Here is an 8,441-nt window from a genome sequence, read left to right on the forward strand (position 1 = left end):
GTGCTCTATGAGCAATCTGCCCATTCTCACCTGTCATGACTTTGTTGTTTCCGTAACCTGTTGGTATAGTGTGGGAGACTGCCCATTACATGCCCCAATGCCAGGGGGCGCCATCTACAGCTCCAACCTCCCCTACACCACAGTCCATGCTTCACAGATGGCATCCACATAATGTTCTACATGATGTTCTTAACCCAGACCATGACTGGTGCTCCAGGGTCTCACAGGGACTCTCACTCTCCCCCCAGAGGAGCAGGTCATTGCACATGCTACAGGTCTTATTTTTGAGCCACACTCAGCCTCCTAGTAGTGGAGGACTTACCAGGGTCAGGACTTACCCCTCTTGCTCTTGCTGAGCCCCCTACTCAGCCTGTGGCCAAAACTACGGCCTTAGGCATCTGAAGACATACCTTGGCCTACTCCCCTCACATGAGGTTCCTACCAGGCCCTCTCTAGGGCCTATGCACCACACCCCACCCTGGGGTCTGCTCATCATCTTCCAAATCAACTGCTAACAGGGCTGGCCCTGTTAAAGCTTACTCCTAGTTCAGCCCTATTCAACCCCCCTCAAGCACAGTCCTTCAGGCCTACTGCCATTCAATCCTACTGTGTGTGAAGCCACAACTCCACCCTCTTCCTTAGGGCCTCACGACACTGCCCTCTCTCAGGGCTTCAGGGTCCACCACCCCCATAGGCTCAGGTGGCACTCCATTTGCCATGCCTGGCCACACTACACTCATGACCTGGTGTCTTACACCCCACCTCACAGGCTCAGGTGGCTGCAGCCATGCCTAGCCCCACTCCTGCCTCTAAAGCCCACCCAAAGATAGGGCTGGGGTTAAGGTGCCCCTCCTCATCTTTCACCAGGGAGGTAACTGGCCTGGCATTTCCTGGGGACTCCTGCACCACCAGAAGCCCCACCAAGCCACCTTTCCCTAGCAGGACGCAGTTTCAAGTCATACCCAGGCCCAAAAGCTTCCAGCTCCTACCTGCTAACTGTTCCATGCAGTTCAGCCGGGTGCTGTGTTTATATAGGCAGCCAGTGTTTTAAAATGGCTGCTGCAATCAAGCACCTGCTGGCCGCTTGACTCAGCCCTTAAAGTGGCAGGCACTGCAAGTGCCCTGCCACACAAGTGAACCAATCTGCAGAGCTGCTACCTGCTTTTCTGACACCCTTCTCCATTAGGTCTGCTGGCTGTAGTACCTGGATCATAAGGATCCTGTCTTAAGCCACTCTGACTTGGACACTGACACCAATTTAGAGTTCAACTACATATCAACTTCATATCAGTGTCAGTCCAGTTGCACAAGGGGCACATTCTGATGATGTGTTCCTGGTTAAGTGAGAAGAAGCAAATCATAGTAATCTCTTCTGGGAGCAAGTGGCTTCACATAGCCCTTTGCAAATAGGGATTTTTTTTTCTCTAGCATCCTTCTTCTAAAGATGCTTGGCACAGGGCTGTAGCTTTAATTTTGAAAGCAGACTAAACAACAGAGCAAGTCAGGACCCATTAAAAATGTGACAGTGTGGCAGCAGGCTAGCCACGCTTCTTGAAATCTTGAGCCTTCCATCCCAGTCCCCCTCCCCCATGGGTCCCTTCCCTGGCCATCTCTGCTTTTTCCTGCCTAAAGCTCTATTTGTTTATTATTTTCATCTCCCTTATGAGCTGCCTTGTGTTTATCTCACTTCCCCCTCCTCCTCTGTCTTTGCCCTGGCCTTCAACCATTGGTTAGAGGAGGAAGCCTAGGGATTCTCTATATAACTAACCACTCCATTCAAAACCATTTCAGTAAGACTGCAGGCGGCAACATCCTCAAGATCACCACGCACATTAAAGCAAACTCCAGAATCTAAAATCTGTGGGTCTCACTGGGGTCTCCAGAACAAGCCCAGCTGTCTGCTCAGGAAAAAGGAACCATTAGCGTGAATGAAATTAATCCAAGGAGCTTCCAAGTTCATAAGGACAAAGGAAGGTAATTTATTTCTGAGGAAGGCTTTATTGTTTCATGGAGTGATTTGCAAAACATTAAATCAACAACTGATTTCATAGCTTTTCAGAAATAACTTTTCAGAAAAAAAATAACTTTTGCATGCTTGTCTGTCATTCCCTCTGCATCTATATGTTGTGTGACAAACTGAAAAAAAGATTGTGCAAACTAATCAAGGTGTTCTTCAGCTGCCTAGGGACAAAAAACGGGAACTTGGTACAGGTTATTGCAAACCCTTTATTTCCCCCATTCGTTTACGAACCAGGTTGCACTCAGAGCAAAGGGGCATCTGGGGACATGAAATAATCTTTTTTTTACATTATTTTTTGACAGTAAAGAGTTACCTTCAGAAAAAGTTTGTCTCATAATGTGTCAGGGCCCTCTAGCAAGGACATCCCCATACACTTGCAGTGCCGTTGGATGAAACAGGTACATAGTGCTGTCTCCCTGATTGTGGCAGGTTGACACGTGGCAGAGGGATAAGGTAGTGGCTGTGTCAAAGTGAAATTCTTAACTAAGGATCTAGTGGATTCTCCTGTTCTTATCCCAAAGAAAGTCTTAAAGTCCTGGCTTTGGCTATCTGACACCTTTTAGAAGTTAGTATTCTGAATGGGGTACTGGAAAAAGCCACATATGTGTTAAGCCTCCTATCTGAAAACTGTTTCAGTGAAGCTCATCTCAGAAGCATTGTTGAACCATGATTTTCTGTAGATTCATGTATGTTCTTAGTAGACTCTCAGGTAGACTGATCAGAGAGATTTAAGGAGTTGGTCATTGGTATAGTTATATGCATGATTTTTTTTCTCAATATGAGGGTCCCACTCTAGTATTCAAGTGTATCAGATGAAATAGAGGGTCTCCTTTAACCCTGAATGGGTGTGTTTCACAGTATGTATAAAAAAACTGACAAATAATTTAAGCAAAAAAGGGTTACAATTTTGGCTGATTAAAATCAACATTACTCCATGAGCCCTAGGGTCTGGCCAAACATGGGTGGTGTGCATGCAACGGGTTTTTTTTACAAAACTGTATACTAGTAGAAGTGTTGGCATAATTTAGTTTTATAAATTTCAAAAGCTTTGTTTACCATATAAATGTTCCCTGTGATGTTGACAACCCAAACATTGTAATATTTAACCAGAGCATGAGACACTAACAATGGGCTGGTAGTGACTGGTGTATTTTCATTGTCTGATCTGAGTGAAATGAAAAAAGTTAATGGAAAAAAACATGATTAAAAGAACCATTATGAGAATAATGGAAGCTATATGAAAAATAAAAAAAAAGGAACCTTTATAAAATAATGGAATAATAAAAGGAACAATAAAAGGAACCGTTATGAGAGAGACTCTTAGGATTGTGTAGGGAACACTAACTACTGGATACATTTTTAAGCCAAGTTATAGATTTCTAATACAGGAATATATATAATTATTATATTCAGTAAGATTCTATGGGAAGTGGCTCATTCCTCCTTAAATTCTTGATGTTTTTAGAGAAATGTCTATCTAATGGTCTTGAATGTCTATAGCACTGTGTTGAATTATTTTCTATTATGCTTTCTAACAGGGAAATTTAAATAATACATTAATATGATGGTTGATGAAGTTATTAGCAGAATCAAGAAAGATTATTTTTAACATGAGGAAGCAGCATAATTCAGTGAATTCTATTTCTGCCTCTGCCACAGACTTGGTATGTGTCACTGGGCAAGTTTCTTCCCCTCTCTGGGCCTCAGTTTCCCCATATGTATAATGAGGACAGTACTTCCCTCCCTTTGTTAAGTATTTTGAGCTTCATAGAGAAAAAGCATTCTCTGGACCAGGTCCTGCCCATTGATCTTCTAAAGATGCAGTGGTGATGATGATGGTGCCCCCTTCGAACACAGGGAATATTTACTTCAGACCAACAGTCCAACATTGCAAGCAAACTGAAGAGCCTTGAAATGTAAATAATTTTCAGACGTTTTAGGCTAAGAGGAAATAGAGGTAATTTTTTGTTAATTGCTTTGCAAGTATCTTGTGGGTCGTTAGAACTGCCTGATTCTGGAACTCTGGCCTGTACAAAGAATCTGACTGAACTCATTGGAGCTGCATATCTGCATATGTTTTGCAGGACTTAAGGCTGGGAGAGCAGAAAGGGACAGCATGTTATAGCATGCCTCAGGTACATTAATGGGTAGAGGCTATAATATAGCTGTGTTTAGTCTGTGCAGCTCAGCTCGCTGACTGAGGGCTAGTAAAAGCCTTTCAGCCTGTAAAGATATATTTGTAATGATCCTCCACTATCAATCCTCATCCTGGAATCTTTGACCATTTGATTGAAAGCAAAGACCTCTAGCACTTGAGCTAAAAAGAGTGACTCTATTAGCTGGCAGCACTAATAAGCTATTATTCTAATAAGTGGAACAGCCACCAGAGGGTGACATGGAACATCTTTTATAGTAAGTCAGCTTACCACAAAACTCCTGTCACTAAAGCACTTTTAAAAAGGTAATATCAAAAAGTGAAAATTTCAGGTATATAATATTGTTTGATTAAACGCTGCCATCTTATGGATGTGATATAAAACCAAGGAGACAGAACATGAGGTCATTAAAGATCTTGTGTTGTTCCTTGAAAGAGAGATTCTGTCTCAAAGGTATTTAGGTACATCTGTGCCTCTTCAGTATTAGTTTAACTAGGGAGAAGTGAGGGGCCACCAGCCAGGTTGTGGGAGGTGTCCAGAGATAGCAGCAGCTCAGTACTCCCTGCTCTCCGGCATATCTGCCCAGGATGCTGAAATTGCTACTGTACCTCTGCTGTTTTGGTACCTAAATCCACTATTTTAGAGCCATCAATATTCTCAAAACTGCTACTTGGTTGCCACCTAACCCTGATGACCTCTAACTCACATAGTCACTCATGTTGCTCCTAGTGGGCTCTCACAAAGCTGTCTCAGTGCTGACAGCACCTGACTCCACAAGTTGGTTAGAGCCCCCCACCCCCCACTCTGCGCTCCAGCCACTTGCCACACCACTCCCTGACACAGGCTGATATGCCACGGGCCCTGCACACCCCTAGGGGCAGCTCTGCCTACATGTTAGGCATTGCAGTGCCCAGGGTGCCAGAACTGAATCCAGAACCTGGACTGAGGTGCCGCCTGTAGCAAATAGGGAGAATGAGGCACCTCAGAAGGGCAATCCAAAGCCTTGTACGCTGCATGAGCAAAAGAAGCAAGCTTGGCATATGTCAGAACTCCCTCCACTTCCTGCAATTTAGGTGCCTGAATCAGGGCTGCAAGGGAAGCACCTCCATTCACATGGGACACTGAAACCAGAACCTACCACTGTGGTAAATACCTACAAGGATTCCTTGAAAGAGCCAAGCAGGGCCCACTCTTTTTAAACCACAGTTGGTGACAGTGCCTCCCTTTCAGATAAATAGCTTAGTGGTTAGCGAACTTGCCTAGGAAATAGAAGAACCCTGGTTCAGTTCCTTCTTTAGTCTGAGATCATTCAAATCCAGATCTCCAACCTCCCATGAAAGTGTCCTACTCACCCAGCTATAGCAGAGTCCAAGAGGAGGACACTGTTCACAATGCATCACTGTGCAGCAAAGAATGCAATATTCCATGGGCCAGAAAGACAGCAAGCAAGGACTTAACTGAACCTACTAGTTATAGATCTTAGCTGGGGTGGGGGTGTTGTTCCAGGTCTATTTATCCATGTTATATTACAGTCACTGGATAAAAACAGGTATAGTCTGGAAAGAGGATCAGACCAAGGGTTAATCCAATAATTCTTTGCAATATGACTTTCTTCCTTTCCTAAACTGTTCTGTGGTTTACCAGTTGCTGCCCTTCACCCTAGAGATGCATGGCATGGATATAGTTTATATAGATATATTGGATATAGTGGATATATTGGAGCACCAGCTTCAGGTGCCCACTTAGAAGGAACACAAAAATGGCAGCACCACCACTGCCACAGCTGTCCCAGTCCTTGCTGCGACTGCTGTTACCACTGTTCCCTCCTAGGATGTTTACAATTTAAACTGCCATGGATCTGATTAAAGGATGATAAAAAGATAGAATTGATTAAGCTTGCCTGGCAGGGTATAAGTAAGTGTGATGGAATGAAACTGAGCAAAGGACAGGTCCACTTTGATTAGTTCATTAGGAAATAATTCAAGTTAATTGTAGGTATCAGTGGAGTTTTTCTAACACCCAGAAAGAGCAAGATCATCTCCACAGAGCATTTCCTTTGTGTTCAACAGACTAAAAGTGTCAACACCTGGAAATGAGCAGCTGTTCCTTTAGGAGATGGGAGTTGTACTTGGTGACGCCTGGGGTGGTAGGAAATGGAAGAAGTGTGATGACGAGGCAAGAGACTTTTATCTACGTAGACTCTTTAAGCACTGTGTCTTCCCCTATCCTCCTCTTCGTATCTCCAAGTGCAACACCAACACGTAACATCAATCCCTCCTCTGTTTCCTCATGTATATCTCTCATGCCCTCATTACCCTGTCCCCATTTTGTGTCCCTGATCTTTTCTTTGTTTTTCTCTTCCTGCCCCACCCCATACTTGGCCTGCCTGCTGCCTCTCTGTCTCCCCAGTCTGAGACCAAGAAACACACTATTTTTGTATCCATCATAGTCCCTGGCCTTCAGCTTGATGCTCCCACTCAATTCCCTTTCCTGGACTCCTTCCATCACATTTTTATATGGTTCATTTCCACCCCCACACCAGCTGAGATTCTTGATATCCATGTTATAAATGAATCACATAGGTTAACGTCAACTTGCTAGAGGTGATGAAGAAGACCCTGACTCCTCCGGAAGTTAAGGGAAATCTCCCATTGATGTCACTGGAAAAGGGATCAGGTGCATGGGCACAGTGTTAAATGTAGGAGGTGACGTTCATGTCTGTCAGTCATCCATCCCTTGTCTCATCAGCAAGGTAACATCTGGCACATCCTAGACATTTAGATTTGTTACATCTATGCTCCATGACAGATGCATGGTGAATGTCTAAAAGTTACTCTATAATTTCAATAAGCAAAAACAGGAAGTAGGATGGGCATGGGGGTAAGAATCCAGGTGCAGAGTCAGAAATATAGCTGGTGAGGAATTTTTAGATTAGTTAAAACAAGCTTTTCATAGGAATTTACATATATTCCTGCAACAAAGGTTTCTTGAGTCCAAGATGGAATTTCTGGTCAGAATCAAAGGTTAAGAGTAAGAGACTTGTTCACTCATTCTAGATAGCCACTAACCCAGAGAAAACTCAGGTTCAAGTCCCTGCTTTGGCTTACACCTTGCACTTTGGTCTCTACATCCTAGGTGAGTGCTTAGTTACTGGACTATTGGCTGTTCTGAGGTGGCAAGGGTCTCTCTCTGCAAAGAATCTTAGGGAGATCCTGATTTCATCCCAATGTGTAACAAAAAAACTTCCAAATTGTAAAAATGTTTGCACGCTGGGAAAGCCATTTTTATCCAACTCTAGTCAGAAGACCTATATTCTATTCTTGGCTCTGCCATGGACTTGCTGTGTGAGCTTTGAGAAGTCATGTGCTATCGAGTTTTCTCTGTGGCAGCTTCTGTCTCTGCAATACCTACTTACTGCTTTGAGCACAGAGATTTTGAACAGATTAATGACTGGGAAATGTGTTGAGATTCTTAGGTGGAAGGTGGTATTGATGTACTAAATGTTCTTTCAAAGATGTGGCTGTGACCTGTAAAGTGCAGTCATCTCTGCTGATGTATAGGTGCATTTTGGGAGTGCCTAGGACAATGATCAAGATGAGAGCCCCATTACTGTGTTCTCATTAGTCAAAAAAAAGTGTAGCTTAGGGAGCTTTACATCATTCAGTATTTAACTGAATGTTATAGGATATTCTGAAATGAAGCTGTTCAATTAAAAACTATATAGATGGAGGGAAAAATACTCCCCCACCACATTAATTGGTATGAGATGTCTGCTGTAAATACAACATACAAAAAATCCTGTCCTATATTCCCAGCACAGCTTGTAAGCATATCTTACCATGACTTTTCTCTTGGCACAAAGGAGAGTTGTGTGGTATCTAAAATCTACCAGGGTTATGATAAAAAATAGTCATTTGTCTGCTTTGTGGGTGCCTTACATAGCTGGGATGTTTAGTAAATATCCATCCTGATACCTCACCAAGGGCCAAATTCAGAACATTTCAGGGTCAAAGGGAATACCTACATCAACATTAAAGGGAGCTGGGTTGAATGCCATTGGGACCCCAACACTCCAGAGACTATTACAGTATATTGCTGCCATAGATGGTAGTTAAGATGGGTTAATATGAAGTGTTACCAAATATGCTGAAGATGAGGAATGATTTAGTAGACAGGTTATTAATCTGTGCTTTTGGAAATGCATGTTCAATTCTTTGTTTGGTGGCCTTGAGTAAGTCATGTAGTTTCAGATTCTTAAAGGTATT

General features: G+C 43.2%; 1 protein-coding gene across 1 annotated transcript in view; it reads left to right on the top strand.

Annotated features, from left to right (window-relative positions):
• Positions 1–1,766: 1,766 nt before the first annotated feature.
• Positions 1,767–8,441, top strand: part of LOC109300678 (endothelin B receptor-like) — a 35,773-nt gene continuing 29,098 nt past the window's right edge. The window contains exon 1 of the mRNA XM_019521434.1: positions 1,767–1,974. The gene's annotated coding sequence lies outside the window, so the exon portion shown is untranslated. The remainder of the gene's footprint in view (positions 1,975–8,441) is intronic.

The sequence above is a fragment of the Gavialis gangeticus genome, unplaced genomic scaffold (assembly GCF_001723915.1).
Source record: "Gavialis gangeticus isolate Ggan-Ray unplaced genomic scaffold, GavGan_comp1, whole genome shotgun sequence".
Taxonomy (NCBI): Eukaryota; Metazoa; Chordata; order Crocodylia; family Gavialidae; genus Gavialis; species Gavialis gangeticus.